Source organism: Megalobrama amblycephala, linkage group LG3 (assembly GCF_018812025.1).
Source record: "Megalobrama amblycephala isolate DHTTF-2021 linkage group LG3, ASM1881202v1, whole genome shotgun sequence".
Classification (NCBI taxonomy): Eukaryota; Metazoa; Chordata; class Actinopteri; order Cypriniformes; family Xenocyprididae; genus Megalobrama; species Megalobrama amblycephala.
In genome coordinates, this window is record NC_063046.1 from 24,289,670 (window position 1) to 24,305,617 (window position 15,948).

Here is a 15,948-nt window from a genome sequence, read left to right on the forward strand (position 1 = left end):
AAACTCATAAACCGGCAAATGATCTAATCAAAAATAACAGCTGATGATGACGGCTCGCACACCTACATTACGAATTGCACTTCTTTGCGTGCCTGTTCAGCCTTTCGCTTTGCACCCCATGAAGGATGTTCGTTTCGGCGCAATCATAATTAAATGACTTAAAGTCAGTCAGCTGCAGAAAAGTTGCATTTTCGTAACTTTTTCATGTATTCAGAAGGTGGAACCACTTTGATACGGTGACAGTAGTTGGTTTCATTACAGTTGAGAGTCTTGAGAATTCATCTATATCTAATTGAAAAAGATCCTGCTAGGGGGATGTTATGGTAATGGGGGCCCGAGGCCCTAGGCCCTAGGCAACTGCCTGCTCTGCCAATAGGTAGCGCCGGCCCTGGTCGTAGTGATATAGTGTATTCTACCCCATCAGTTTACTCAGGTAAACAAGGCCAGTTCTATTTCTTGTCAGATAAAAAACCTGAAACTACAACTACTGTTTCTGTTTAAGAAATTTGCTATAACCTTGTGTCGAATTTGCAAAGTTACGTGATTTTTAGACTTTGTTACGGCATTCTGTTTCAAATACTGGTTTTGAAGCAAAACACTGATTATTCAGATTGTTTTTATTTTAATTCATCAATGATATGTCCTACAATGTAACTTAGAATAGTTAATTTTATTCTATCAATAAGCTTATATCTGCTTTATTTCTGTTTTTTCGTTTAAATCAATAACCACTCAGATCATGCACTCCTCATAGATTCTTACAGATTCAATGAACGGTCATCAATGATAGTAATCCGTGATAAAATTACAGATGGCTATCCGATTCACGCTCAGAGGAGTACATTATCGCTCATCATCGTGGATTAGGAGACTCTACACAATCATAGTGCATTTCCTAGTCAAAAACTTTAGAAATGATCCCTGAAAGTATAGTTTTGATGGAACTCAACGCTCAACGGGCATCCCTTCAACGACACGATGAAGCTCAACGATGGTAGTGAACGATGAAGTCACAGCGATGTCTTTAAAACGATTATTAAAACAATGCGCCAAACAATATAAATATAAAGACACGTTAAAGCGCGCCCCCGGGGCCCGTACCATGATGGTAGCTGAACAATCTCAAAGTTATAGTTTCAAGTTGACAAAACCAAACCACTCCAATTTGGCTTTGTTGAATCTTCAACTTTCTCTGTCAACTCAGGCTTTGATCCTGACTGAGTTTGTAGAGCGCGTGCACATATGTGTGACATCAGTGGCAAACAGCCAATCACATGCCATCATCACATGAAGGTTAAGAGATTGAAGAAAATGAAGAATTTAAAGTATTTACATTAAAGTAAATGCTTGTCCATGAAAGAGGACAAATAAAATAAATGATCTGGCTCTATCAGTGCAAGTGAAACTTGTAAAGTTAGTTTACATGAAATTATGATCATTTTATTAAGCATTTTTATAAATCTCTTTCCATGAACAAAGTACACCGATCTTAAATAGCAACAGAGACATGTAATGTCACATGTAGTCATTTTAAAAGAGTTATCTATTGATTCTACAGCTTATTTATATGCTTAATAATAACTGTTAAACTAAAATTGCTTGTGTATAATGGATTAATAATACTCATAATTATATAAATCATAAAACAATTCTAATTATCATTAAAGCCATACCATTTCATCGTTAAATATTTGTTTTTACTCTATAGTGACCTTTAATTAAGAGGAAGAGAAACTGGGTGAGTGACTTTATTGCGTTGGATATGTCAGTGGCTGCGTTCCAGTTCGTTTTTTATGCCCTTTACTCGCTAACTTCCCTCAGTCTCATTGACTCGGATGTACGTCATTGCTTACGTTGCACGAGTGCCCACTACTGGCGGAACTCGTGCAATGGGCTGAATTGGAATGTCCTGTCGGTACACGATCCGTTCCACCTGCACGATCCGTTTCACGCATGCGCGTAATTACGTAGTAGAAAACGTCACGTTTTCCTACACTATCGGTACCTACTAATGAAACACTTGACGGCAAGGCGGCATAACTTGCGGCATATTTGTGTAACGTTAGTTGTATTGTTTAACATTTAACAGCGGGTCTATTTTGATGCTTTTAAATGTAGCTTAGGCTATGCATTACGATGTGTTTACGTGGTTGCCAATCCAAAATAATAAAGGAGTTGTGAGTCGTTACATGAACATACATGATCAGTTTCCTCTATACTCTCCTTTGCGATTCATTGCTGGTATAAGGCTTAACTAACTTAACTTGCCGTGTTTTGGTCTGAGGTCAGTAGTATTGTCAAAGACGGTTTGTGTCGTTTTTTTTATTAAAAGCTGCTAATAGTTAACTTTTAAGTTAAGTAATTTTGTATTAGTATGGGTCTATATAGGCTAATATATATCTATATAATCTAAATGAGGAAAATAACCCCTTCAATGTTGTTTACAGAAGACACTAAGGAATATAATATGCATTTCTGCCAAGACTGCACTTACATAAAGAAAGAACTACAAACAAGTGTGGGGAAACGTTATAGAGTATTTCAAACTGACAATGGAAACTTGAAAGAAGCATGTGTGCACACAAGTTTTATTTAAGACTCTCTCTCTCTCTCTCTCTCTCTCTCTCTCTCTCTCTCCCTCCCTCTCCCACACACACACACACACACACACACACACACACTCCCTCACACGCACTCTCTCTCTCACACTCACACACACAGAACGGATTGTGCAGGTCGTCGCAAAACAGAATTATCATTTGCGCATGTGCATTTTCTAAAGAGTCTACTACGCATGCGTAGAACAGATCGTGTAGGTGGAACGGATCGTGTCCTAAGCCACGGGTGTCAAATAGTTGATTTCTGTGAGTTGTTCTGTAAAGGAATATGTCATTCATTAGGTTCTCAGATATTTTTTCTTTATTAAAAACACTTTGAAAATTACAAATCCTGTTTTTGTCCTTGTCCTCAGCCAAATTGGAGCTACAGCTTACATAGTTTTGTTACACTAAAATTAGTTATTTAGTTATTTATAAAAAAAATTATAAGTAGGATCCATAAGCAGGCTTTATTAAACAGTACTCGTGGTCAAACAGGCAAGGGTCAAACAGTGGCAAACAGGTACAGCAGGGAATAGACAGAATCGTGGTCGTAGAACAGGCAGTAGATCAGGGCAGGCAGATATCAATCACAAGTCCAATACAAAGCAAATAGCCCAAAGGACAGGCAGCAGAGACTCGTAAACGGGTAACAGACTGGGTCAATAACAGGCAGACAATCACAATAAAGACCACTCAGAAATGCAAACCGTAGTAGTACAAGACCTCACGATGACTGTGAGGTTGAGAGCAGCTTATATAGTCCAGGTAATGCGTGGCGGCTGGGTGTGGTGTTTAGTGCCAAGGTACGGGGCAGATGGGAAATGTAGTGTGTGTGTGGAGATATGTGAGTGTCTTAGTATTCGGGTGAGGGTGCCCTCTGATGGCCAGAGGAGGGAATCACGGAGTTCGTCTCTGTGACACTGACACTGCTCAAGGGTGAGTTCTATCATTGAATTTTATGGTTTTAAGCTTGTTTTTATATGTTTTTTTGTTTGTTTTTGTTTTTTTGTTTTTTTGAGGAGGACGAGCTAAAGGGTCAGGCCCTGTCATGGTAAAACATCCCAGAAAAATGAAAATGTTTTAAATCCAAAACATGTCTAAAAAGGTTACTGAAATTCCTTGCTTGCATGTTAACAGTTTGTATGCTAGCATGCTAGCAACCTGAGTAATGGCAGTTTAAAATGGCCAACCGTCAGGCCCTGTCACATCAGTCCCGTCACATTCCTGTGACAGGGCCTGACAGTCCTGTCACACGGCCTTACAAATGAATGGCATTGTTCTTTTTTATTACCTTTATTGTATATAACATGTATTTAACAAATGCACATTATTTAAATAAATAGACAGAGAGAAATAGAAATAGAGTTTTTATGCGACAAATTTCATTCAACAAATTTTTTGAATTTTTTCCCTCTTTTACCTAGGCCTATTGTTGTAAGGTGGCCGTTGACAGTGGTAAGGCAGGCAGCAAGAAAATGATGGAAAACTCTGAAAGTTCTTAAAGATGAATTTAATTTCCTTGTGGGGACATATTCCAGACAGTGCAACTGGGTTCCAATCACCAATATTCCAAAACAATAATAACAAAACAAAAATAGAGAAAAAAAAACTAAACAAAATAATATTTACATAGGAAACATAAAGTAAGTTGGCTACTGGCCCAACAGTCACACTCAGTTCCTCTCTCCTTTTGTCCAAACAATTACCCTTTTTAAACTTAAGGCTCCTCCCCTCAAATTCAAACAGACCAATGTCAAGGCCATTTCAATTACAATTTACATCATTTGTTTATAAAAACATGTTTAACATCAGCATTGAAATACAAACATTCACATCATCTTTATCAAACTCTATTTTCCCTATGAAAACCAATGAGAATCTAAAAAGACATGCAAACAATGTAATTTCCTTTAAAACATGCTTAATTCTTGAACTCCTCCTCTGGGACGGTATAAATCTGGCTTCCTGTTTGCGGGCCCCTCCTCTTAGGAAGCTCCAGGAAGAAGGTAAGACAAAAAAACTTTCATTAACAAACAAGTCATTAATTCATTCACCTTTTTCTTGTTTTACAGGCCAAAAGGCTAAGATGGACAAACATGGGTCACAATGGAATGTGCACCTTCCATTGGACACATGCGAGAAACAAACAGCGAATAAAATTATCTTAAAACAAACCCATTGTTTGGCTCTTTGAGTTGTAAGTTACAAACCTTATTTTATCACACCTATGTAGCACTGTTTTTGAGGTTGCACTTTGTAAATTAATGATAATTCACTTCATATTACAGCATGGTAATAACAGGGTGATACCATGGTAATTTCTACATTATTACCTAGGAAATGACATGCAATTTCCGTTATTTCCGTGTAATTTCCTAAGTAATAGTGTAGATATTACCATAGTATTACCCTGTTATTACTGAGCTGTATGATGTGGTACCACAGTTACATTGTGCTATTCAGTTAATTGTCTATTGATTACATTTGCTGTATCATAGTAAAATGTACGTTATATATTATGAAGTTATATTTCCATAGAACGACACAGTAACTGAATAGAGTATAACATTTTAATGACTGTTAAATGGTTGTGTGACGTATGTTGCAGGTAAAAGAGAGAGGGACAAGAACATTCTAAGAGAAGCTCCAGGACAAAGTGAAAGGTACAAGAGGCCTTAGTAGTACCATTGCAATTTTGTTTTCACTCCTGTCTGTGTTTGTGCCATTCTAGTTGTTTATTGTTATTGTATTCACGAAGTGGATCGCACTTCAAAATGACGGCAGGGATCCCCCCGAGGGGAAGTGCTTAAGGAACTTTGCGAGTGCGTGTCTAAAAGTGGAGTGGAACGCAGCCAGTGTCACTTTGCTCACATCTGATTGTCCAATTTCAGTTTGAGATCTCTTACCCAGAACAAAACCTGCCCCGGAGCAGGTTAGCCATGAAGCATAAGTTACTATGGTGATGAACACAGCTAAAGGCCAAGTCACTTTCATGGTACCTAAAGTCCAGGTTTGGGCAAACTAATCTGAAATTTACCTGGCTATCCAGCTAATCCGGCTTCATGGAGGTCGCCGGTTTCAAAGACGAGGCTTAAGCTCAGTTCCAGACTAAAATCCATGTTAGAGCTGTTTTAACTGAAAACAACTTAAACTGACAGATCTTAAAATAGGTCAGTGCCATTGTTTTGACTCAAGATGCACACCAGTAATTTTTTTTTTTTCCTTCTTCTTTTTTCTAAGGCACATTTATAAAAGCTAAATGCTCTAAATGAACTAAAGACTAATCCTGGTCTATAAGCCTGTCTGTGAAACCGGGCTCTTCTCAATCAAAAAATGAAATTCAGTATGTGCTGGACTTGAGAACAAAACTCCACACTTTGGGGCAGCTATCCATGGAAAATTTGTTACAAGCCCAGGACAGACAAAGTCAGCTGTATGACAGGGGGACTAATTTACGAAAATTTGCACCGGGAGATAAAGTGCTTGTATTGCTCCCCACTTCAAGCTCTAAATTACTTGCAAAGTGGCAAGGACCGTTTGAGGTCACACGGCAGATTGGTGAGCTCGATTATGAGGTAATACGATCTGATAGGAGGGGAACACGTCAAATTTAAAAAATGGAATGAGGCAGAACCAGTGATGCTGGCGACGGTGATTAGCGGAGAGGATGATCGCGGGCCAGAGGCGAATATAAAAAAAACAATCCTTTGCGCTGGCCCCAGGTGGAGATCACCTCTCGCCCTCACAGCTCACTGATTTGACTAAATTACAAGCAGAGTTTGCTGACGTGTTTTCTCCCCTACCGGGCCGTACAAACCTCATTCAGCACCACATCGAGACCGAGCCGGGTGTGGTGGTTCGCAGCTGGCCATATAGATTGCCTGAACACAAGAAAAAAGTAGTTCAGGAAGAATTAGGAGCAATGCTTGAAATGGGAGTAATAGAAGAATCCAGCAGTAACTGGGCGAGCCCGATAGTTTTGGTTCCCAAAACGGATGGCTCAGTACGGTTCTGTGTGGATTACTGCAAGGTGAACGCTGTGTCGAAATTCGACGCGTATCCAATGCCACGGGTGGATGAACTGCTTGACCGGCTCGGTACGGCTCGACATTGGACTTAACGAAGGGATATCGGCAGATCCCCTTGTCACCATTATCCAAAGAAAAGACAGCTTTCACGACGCCGTTTGGATTACACCAATTTGTTACTCTTCCGTTCGGGCTGTTCGGGGCACCGCTACCTTTCAGCGTCTCATGGATTAAAGTTTGCGGCCTCATGCTCATGGTGCATATGCTGCTGCTTATCTGGATGATATTATTATCTTCAGTAATGACTGGCAGCGGCATATGCAGCATTTAAGGGCCGTCCTGAGATCGCTGAGGGGGGCCGGGCTCACGGCCAACCCGAAGAAGTGTGCAATTGGGCGCGTGGAAGTAAGGTATCTGGGCTTCCACTTGGGACATGGACAGGTGCGTCCCCAAATTGATAAGATGGCAGCAATTGTGACCTGTCCGCGCCCCAAGACCAAAAAGGAGGTTAGACAGTTCCTTGGGCTGGCGGGATATTATAGAAGGTTTGTACCTAATTATTCGGACCTCACCAGTTCTTTGACTTATCTGACTAAAAAGGAGGCACCAGATACGGTCCAGTGGACGGAGCCGTGCCAGCAGGCCTTTACCCAGGTGAAGGCTGCTCTCTGTGGCGGGCCATTGCTTCATTCTCCTGACTTTTCTCTCCCTTTTGTGTTGCAGACTGACGCGTCGGACAGGGGGCTGGGTGCTGTCCTGTCCCAGGAGATAGAGGGGGAGGAACAGCCGGTGCTGTACATCAGCCGTAAGCTCTCTAAGAGAGAGGCTAAGTACAGCACCGTGGAGAAAGAGTGTTTAGCCATCAGCTGGGCCGTCCTCACCCTCCGCTATTATCTTCTGGGACGGGAATTCACCCTCTGTTCGGACCACGCTCCTCTACAGTGGCTCCACCGCATGAAGGATACCAACGCGCGGATCACCCGTTGGTATCTAGCTTTACAGCCTTTTAAATTCAAGGTGATCCACAGGCCGGGTGTTCAGATGGCTGTGGCCGATTTCCTCTCCAGAAATGGGGGGGTGGGGCTGCAGGCCGGATGGCTCCCCGGCCTGAGTCGGGCGGTGGGGGTACGTGGCGGGGGAGAGCGTCAGGAGACGCGTGGTGAATGAGCGGGTTAAACACAAATAATGAACACCTGTCTTTGATTACAGTGATTGGCGTGGAGACAGGATAAAACGCCATGAGAAGTAGGAGTGTGGGAGAGAGAGAGGGACTGCTGACTGAGACACTGGATCCTGGAGAGGAATTTCTGGAGTGAAGCCTGATTTAAAGTTTTGTCTCTGTTGTGCGTGTGCACTGTTCTTTATGTTATTGAAGCTCAATAAAAGACTCAGTCAGCAGTCAAAGCCGACCCTTGTCGTCTTCCTTCCCTATGAACTTTGTTCTTTTACCACAGGTATATACAGTTATTTTAAACCAATTTATGCTTTAATAACATTGCTCTAATTATTTACAGTAATATAATTTTTACAATAATCTTACTGTCAAAAACACCTAAATGTATAAAAAAAAAAGTATAACAGCTAATAATTCACCATTTTATTGAGCATGAAAATAATAAACATTAAAAATTATATTAAATCTAACTCTAACTTCATGGCAATGAAGCTCAAATCCAGAATTATCAGCCTGCACACTGGTGAAGAAAGAAGTTCTGTCATATGTTATTTATTTACTTTTTCTGCTGTTTTAGGTTTTTGCCATAGTATCGTTTAAGTAACGGTATCGTGATATTTAAGTTGGGTATCGTATCGAAGTCCAAATTTTGGTATCGTGACAACACTAGTTTTATATCCTCCTGGTATTGTTATTGTAGTAAATCTCAGGAACAAAATTTTTAGCCAATGCCACGACGATCCAACAACGCAACGCAAGCACATGTACACAGACGGACATCTGTCTCGAGTATAATGCAGCAAGCCATATATTGTATAAAATAATCCAGAACAAAAGCACAAATATGGCTGAGATTAGCTGCTGAGGTAACATGACGGCTGACAGACAGCAGTGGCAATACACCTGTCACTCAAGTGACCACGCCCTTACACAGCTAACAAAATTACGTAACTGTTACGTAATTGCAACGTAATCTGGTGACCAAAGTTTCGTCGTGGCAGCCGGAAAAGTGAAAGGTGCCTATACGCGCCACAACGTAACTTTGTGACGTTGCCAGTTAGTAACTGCGACGTCGCCGTTGTGTATCAATAGTTGTGTGTTGGTAATCAGTTGGTAATTTTTATATTTATTTTTCTATGGGTGACAGTAATTTAACCTAATTTATGTCCTCATTTGCCCAGACTAATTTAAAGGCTATTCCAACAGCTGTGAACGATGAATGCAGAGCTCAAAATGAATTCAATTCATTTATTTTGGAAAACACACAGAACATGAACAAAAATCCAAATAAAAATAATAAAATACACCCAAACTATAAATAAAAACATATAGCCTACAGCAGCATAAAATAAAAGCATTCAAGCAAGTACACGCAGTATTATTAAAAAAGGTTTAGCGTCTTTCCAAAGTTTATTTTATACATTTTTATAAAAGCCATTTATTCGTTGTCACCTCGGAAAAATAAATTCTTCTCTCAGAAAAATTAACTTCACTCACTTGTCGACATAGCGCTGTATGTCACGTCATTATATATATAAAAAGCAGTCATCCATATTCTGACTTGGTGAAAAGAAACCATTTTTTTCTTCAGGGAAATTTCAGTCTTGTGTCTGACGTTTAATTACACTTTTTAAATAGCAAACTCTGGTAATAATAACATATAAAGAACGTGTAAATGATGGTAATGAAATTACAAACACATGACGTTGCTGTTACGTTGCCAGTCAGTCATGGAATGACCATTATTTTACGAATAGAGTACGTATCTGGAACGTCCTTGGTTTTCTTATAACGTTAGGAGATCGTACTGACGACGTTGTGATATGGTAATTTAATGGTAATAATATTACAGGCATACAACGTTGTAGTTACGTTACTAGTAAGTTAATGGAATTACCAATATATTACGAATACAGTACGTATCTGGAACGTTCTTGGTAATCTTATAACGGTAGGAGATCGTACTGACGACGTTGTGAGATGGTAATCTGAAGGTAATGAAATTACTGGCGTGCGACGTCGTAGTTACGTTGTCAGTTAGTAAGTCATAAAATTACCAAAAAGTATGAATACATTACGTAACTGTTACGTCGTGTGTTAGCTGGGTAATTATGCAGAACTTTAAGGCTTAGTATAATTTAAAAATTCACCCCCCTCAGAGTTGTCATGAAGGGCAAAATTAGCAGTATAGACCAAAATCACAGTCTGAACCGGACTGTAAACATGTTTTTTCTGCTGTAAACTTGGCTGTTTTAACATGATGGTCAATGAGTTCCCTTTCGATACTTCACTCGTACTGCGTATGGGGGAAAAGTCTCCCTTTTTCCCCGTCACTGAAGCCTTTTTCAATAACGCAGTGTAACTGCATCGTCATTGGTTCACTCATGAGAAGTTGTTGAACCAATGACGGCGCAGCATAGCTGCGCGACCTATGGTGAGAAAGCGCGGGAATTTTCCCGCCGAAAGGGGCGGGGTTTAGTGCTATATAAGCGGGCGTTTCGCCATAGGAAACCAGTCCTTTCTCCTTCAGCGACGACTACACATCTCTTCGCTGATCTCCGCGCTGAAGCCGAAGAAGCTCGCCGCCTGGAAGAAGCAGCTCTCGCCGCCGTTGAAGAGGCCCCGCAGCGGACCCAGCTGAGCCGCCGGACTACGACAGCGCCGTCACTCCTGTGACACCTGCAGAGCCCCTCTGCAGGACAACGATGGACACGACGAGTGCGTTGGATGCCTGGGTAAGCCCCATGCGGAAGCCGCGCTCACTGACGCCTCATGCCCGCACTGCGAGTGCATGAGCCTGGCCTCTCTGCGCTCGCGGGTTGCTTTCTTCACCGGAGGCAGTCCCGCCGCTCGCGCCCTCCCGTCCCCTTCCCGCCGCGAGCCTGCGAGGAAGAGACAGTGGGGTAGAGCGACCCAGCGCCCGGAGTCGAGCGAGCTCACGTCGGCCCAGCCCCCACGTGCCTCGCCCTCTCCCGCCAGAGAACAGTCGCCCGTCAGATTCTCCCACCCTGAGCAGCATCCCTCAGCATACGCAAGTGACCTCGTCTCATTCGGTGGATCGGATGAAGAGCCGCTAGATGAGTCTATGTCTCTCGCGGCTTCCGAAGCAGAAGGCTGGGCTGGCGAGTCGGACGACCCGCCCCCCGCCTCCGCTGGAGCCCATCGAACACGGCTCGGGCATGGACGCCGAACTTCTCCGCGTCCTCTCTAAAGCTGTGGAGCAGCTGGACCTGGATTGGGCTCCGCCGGAAGAGCCGTCACGGAGCCGTCTGGATGAGTGGTTCCTGCCGGGAAGACGCCAGGCCCCTCGTCAACGTGCTGCCCCGTTCTTCCCCGAGGTACACGAGGAGCTGACCAAGTCATGGCGCGCTCCTTACTCTGCCCGCCTGCACACCACGCACCGTTCAGCCCTCACCACTGTGGACGGCGCTGAAGAAAAGGGCTACGAGCACCCGCCGCCCCTGGATGAAGCAGTGGCAGCTCACCTCTGTCCTCCCACGGCTGTGGGCTGGAAATCAAAGAGAGCCCTTCCTTCAAAGCCCTGCAGGACTACCTCCACCCTGGCTTCGTGAGCCTACGCCTCTGCAGGCCAAGCTGCCTTGGCGCTCCACACTATGGCGATTTTCCAAGTGTTTCAAGCCAAGCTTCTCCGCTCTATGGACGAGTCCGGCTTTGATGCATCTGCCTTCAGGGACCTCCGCAGCGCCACTGACCTAGCCCTGCGAGCCACGAAGGCCACAGCCCAGGCCATTGGAAGGTCCATGGCCAGCCTGGTGGTTTTAGAGCGCCACTTATGGCTCAACTTGACCGAGATCAAGGACGCGGATAAGATGGCCTTTTTAGACGCCCCTGTCTCGCCCTCCGGTCTCTTTGGGTCATCGGTAGAGGGTCTCACCGAGCGTTTCACCGCAGCGCAGAAGTCCTCTCAGGCCATGAGACACTTCCTGCCAAAACGCTCCAGCTCCGCATCTGCTTCAAGCCGACCCAGGCCTGCGCCGGCTCAGCAGAGCAAGCCTGCCCCCTCTGCCTCCCAGGCAGCACCGCCAAAGGAGCAACGCCAGCGCTCTCGCTCTGCCAGACGCTCCTTCCCGAGACGCCAGGGACCCCGGCCCAAGATTGCGCTGGACCCTGTGACGCCTAAGTCATCCTGATTTAAGAGGAAGGAAGAGGACAGGGGAATGTCTCGCTGCGGTCGGACCACCCCCAAAGCTCCTTTGCGCAGTTTCCCCTCCGCCTCGTTCACATCCGGGCGTGGGAATGATGCTCAGTGTTACAGATGGGCCCACAAACGGCGAACACATTTTTACCTTTTCTAATAAAGAGCAAATTTCCTCTTCCACTCCCCTCGGTGCACAACCCCCCCTCAGGCGGGCTGTCAGCCGATGTCATTCAACCTCTTGCCACCCGGGTCGAGGCTTGGCGGGCCATCCCTGGGCTGTCAAAGTGGGTCCTAGGGATCATAAGTCAGGGCTACTCGCTCCAGTTCGCCCGAAGACCCCCACGCTTCGGCGGGGTGCTTCAAACTTTGGTGATTTCGGACAACGCTCACGTTCTCCGAACCGAAGTCTTGGCGCTGCTCAGGAAAGGAGCTATAGAAATAGTCTCTCCTCCAGAGAGCGAGTCAGGCTTTTACAGCCGTTACTTTCTGGTCCCCAAGAAAGATGGCGGTCTCAGACCCATCTTAGATCTCAGGATCCTGAACCGCTCCCTCATGAGACGGAAGTTCAAGATGCTGACGCTGAAGCAGATCCTCGCACAGATTTCACGAGGACTGGTTCTGCTCACTGGAAGATGCCTACTTTCACATCCAGATAGCCCCCCACCACAGGCGGTTCTTGAGATTCGCCTTCGAGGGTGTGGCTTACCAATACACGGTCCTACCCTTCGGGCTGTCCCTGGCTCCTCGCACTTTCACCAAGTGCATGAATGCGGCTCTTTCCCCACTCAGACAGATGGGAATCCGTGTTCTGAATTATCTCGACGATTGGCTCATTCTGGCCCACTCGCGAGCAGAGCTAGAACTTCACAGATCTGTGCTCCTCAGCCATCTAGAATGCCTGGGTCTCAGGGTCAACCTATCCAAGGGCTCGCTGCTTCCCAGCCAACGCATTTCGTTCCTGGGAGCAGTTTTCGACTCTGTTCGCATGACGGCAGTAGTCTCGCCAGAGCGCGCTCTGGCCATTCAGCAGCTCGCGGCTTCCGTCACAAACAAAGCCTACCTTCCTCTGAAGTCCTTCCAGAGGCTTTTAGGGCTGATGGCTTCCGCCTCCCCAGTTCTACGGCTCGGCCTTCTTCGGATGCGGCCTCTGCAGTACTGGCTGAAGTTTCGGGTCCCCCCCACGCCTGGCGGCATGGCCGCTTCTGTCTCAAGGTCAATCAGGCCTGTCTATTAGCCCTGAAGCCCTGGTTGAACCCCGAGTGGTTCAAGCGTGGCGTACCCCTTCAGGCGGCGTCGCGGAGGACGGTGCTCTCGACGGACGCATCCAACTCAGGTTGGGGCGCTCTTTGCGAGGGCAGACCGGCCTTCGGCTCGTGGTCACACGAGGAGAGCCATCTTCATATCAACTGCCTAGAAATGCTGGCAGTGATTCGTGCCCTTCACTTCTTTCAGGCTCACCTGACGGGACACCACGTCCTAGTCCAATCGGACAGCATGACGGTGGTGTCGTATATAAATCACCAGGGAGGTCTTTCGTCCAGCCGCTTATGCACACTGGCGAAGCGTCTTCTGGAATGGGCTCTACCCAGGTTTCTGTCGCTCAGGGCGACACACATTCCTGGAAAAACCAATCTGGGAGCAGATATGCTGTCTCGGAGCAATGTCCCCTCAGACGAGTGGATGCTCCACCCCCAGACGGTTCTCACGATATGGGAATTCTTCGGGAAGGCAGAGGTCGACCTCTTCGCCTCAGAAGACAATTCTCATTGCCCAACTTATTTCTCGAAGAAGGACGACGCGCTGGCCCACCATTGGCCCAGCACCCTTCTTTACGCATTTCCCCCGATCGCTCTGATCCCTCAGGTTATCAGACGAATCAAGGAAGACGAGCACAAGTCCTCCTGGTGGCCCCGCTCTGGAGGAGCCAGGCTTGGTCCTCAGAGCTGTTCAGGCTCTCCAAGAGAGCCCCATTCCTCTTAGACGGGACCTTCTCTCTCAGGCGAACAGGACAATTTGGCACCCACAGCCAGAACTTTGGGCTCTGCACTTATGGTCCCTCGACGGGAGCCAGTTAACCTCCCCGGGGACGTGTTGAACACCATCTCTCAGGCGAGAGCTCCGTCTACGAGACGTCTCTATGCCCAGAAATGGTCAATCTTTGTTGATTGGTGCTCTGCACGCAACATAGATCCAGTGGAGTGTGACGTATCTCCGATACTGTCCTTTCTCCAAGAGCGTTTGAATTCGGGGCGAGCCCCTTCAACGCTCAAAGTTTACGTAGCAGCCATCGCAGCGTTTCACTCTCCTATCGCTGGCCAGTCAGTGGGGAGAAACGGCCTAGTGGTGCGTTTCTTGAGGGGTGCTAGGCGATTGAATCCTCCTCGCCCCCTCACTGTTCCCACCTGGGACCTTTCTTTGGTCCTCAGAGCTCTCAAAGGACATCCCTTTGAGCCGCTGTGCTCAGCTAACCTCAAGCCCCTGACGCTCAAGACCGCTCTGCTACTGGCTTTAGCATCGGTGAAGCGTGTCGGCGATCTGCAGGCCCTCTCTGTGAGCCCTGCTTGCCTTGAATTTGGGCCCAACGACTCTAAAGTCGTATTGAAACCCAGGCTTGGCTACGTCCCTAATTGAGAACTTATGTAGAGCGATCACAGCCTTTCCGGCTATCAGATCAGCTCTTTGTTTGCTTTGGCGGCCGCACCAAAGGGTCTCCGGTCTCAAAGCAACGCCTCTCGCGTTGGATTGTTGACGCCATAGCTCTTTGTTACTCCTCCATGGGCTCAGATTGCCCCATAGGAGTTAGAGCTCACTCCACTAGAAGTATGGCCTCTTCTTGGGCCTGGTCCAGTGGAGTTTCTATCAAAGACATCTGTGAGGCGGCCGGCTGGTCCTCGCCGTCCACCTTTGTCAGATTTTACCAGTTGGACGTTCCGACTTTGCAAGCTCGGGTCCTATCGGTGTGATGCAGCGGCCTCTTTGAGCCCCGCCTCAAAACCGGTTCAGGAGTTTCTCCTCTTGTAGTGTAACTTGGGTTCGACGGCTTCGGCCTTCTCACTAGTTTCGTGGACCCCCCTGGCGTCCCGAACTTGTCCAGTCGTTCCCTTCCGTGGCACAGCGCGGTTGAATTCGTTCCCCATACGCAGTACGAGTGAAGTATCGAAAGGGGACGTACTCGTTTACTAACGTAACCTCGGTTCCCTGAGATATGGAACGAGTACTGCGTTACTTGCCGTGCCACGAGGCTGCGGCTTCAGGGTCGTCGCTTCAGTCGATATGGCCTGGTTTCCTATGGCGAAACGCCCGCTTATATAGCAATAAACCCCGCCCCTTTCGGCGGGAAAATTCGCGCGCTTTCTCGCCATAGGTCGCGCAGCTATGCCGCGCCGTCATTGGTTCAACAACTTCTCATGAGTGAACCAATGACGATGCAGTTACACTGCGTTATTGAAAAAGGCTTCAGTGACGGGGAAAAAGGGAGACTTTTCCCCCATACGCAGTACTCGTTCCGTATCTCAGGGAACCGAGGTTACGTTAGTAACCGAGTACGATTCTGCTCTCTTTTGCAGCCTGTCTCTAGCGGCCAGTTGATGTATCGCAGTTTAAGTCACTTCCGTATTGGCTTCACGAGAAACTGGGGGAGGTTGCCACTTGGTTCTGACTGAATCCTGTCACTGGAGAATCAGCTCTTGAAGCTCCGCCCTCTTAGGCAGAGTGCAGCAGCTCATTTGCATTTAAAGGTACCACACTAAAACGGCTCGTTTTTGCTTAACCACTAAAAGTGGCAATTTTAACATGCTAGCTATATAAAATTATCTGTGAGGTATTTCGAGCTAAAACTTCACATACACACTCTGGGGACACCAGAGACTTATTTTACATCTCGTAAAATGGGGCATAATAGGTCCCCTTTGGGTCTTGAAGATGCATTATGAAATGAAGATGTAGAAAAGACCTTCAACTGCAAACCAATGACACAAAAAAGTAAAT

General features: G+C 46.2%; 1 long non-coding RNA gene and 1 other non-coding gene across 2 annotated transcripts; one reads left to right on the plus strand and one right to left on the minus strand.

Annotated features, from left to right (window-relative positions):
• Window positions 1-727: 727 nt before the first annotated feature.
• Window positions 728-937, minus strand: LOC125265971. Its single transcript, XR_007184398.1, has one exon. It is a non-coding gene; the product is annotated as a small nucleolar RNA U3 (small nucleolar RNA).
• A 4,048-nt stretch (window positions 938-4,985) lies between these two features.
• Window positions 4,986-8,037, plus strand: LOC125264894. Its single transcript, XR_007184154.1, has 2 exons — window positions 4,986-5,263; window positions 7,838-8,037. It is a non-coding gene; the product is annotated as an uncharacterized LOC125264894 (long non-coding RNA).
• The last annotated feature ends 7,911 nt before the right edge of the window (window positions 8,038-15,948 follow it).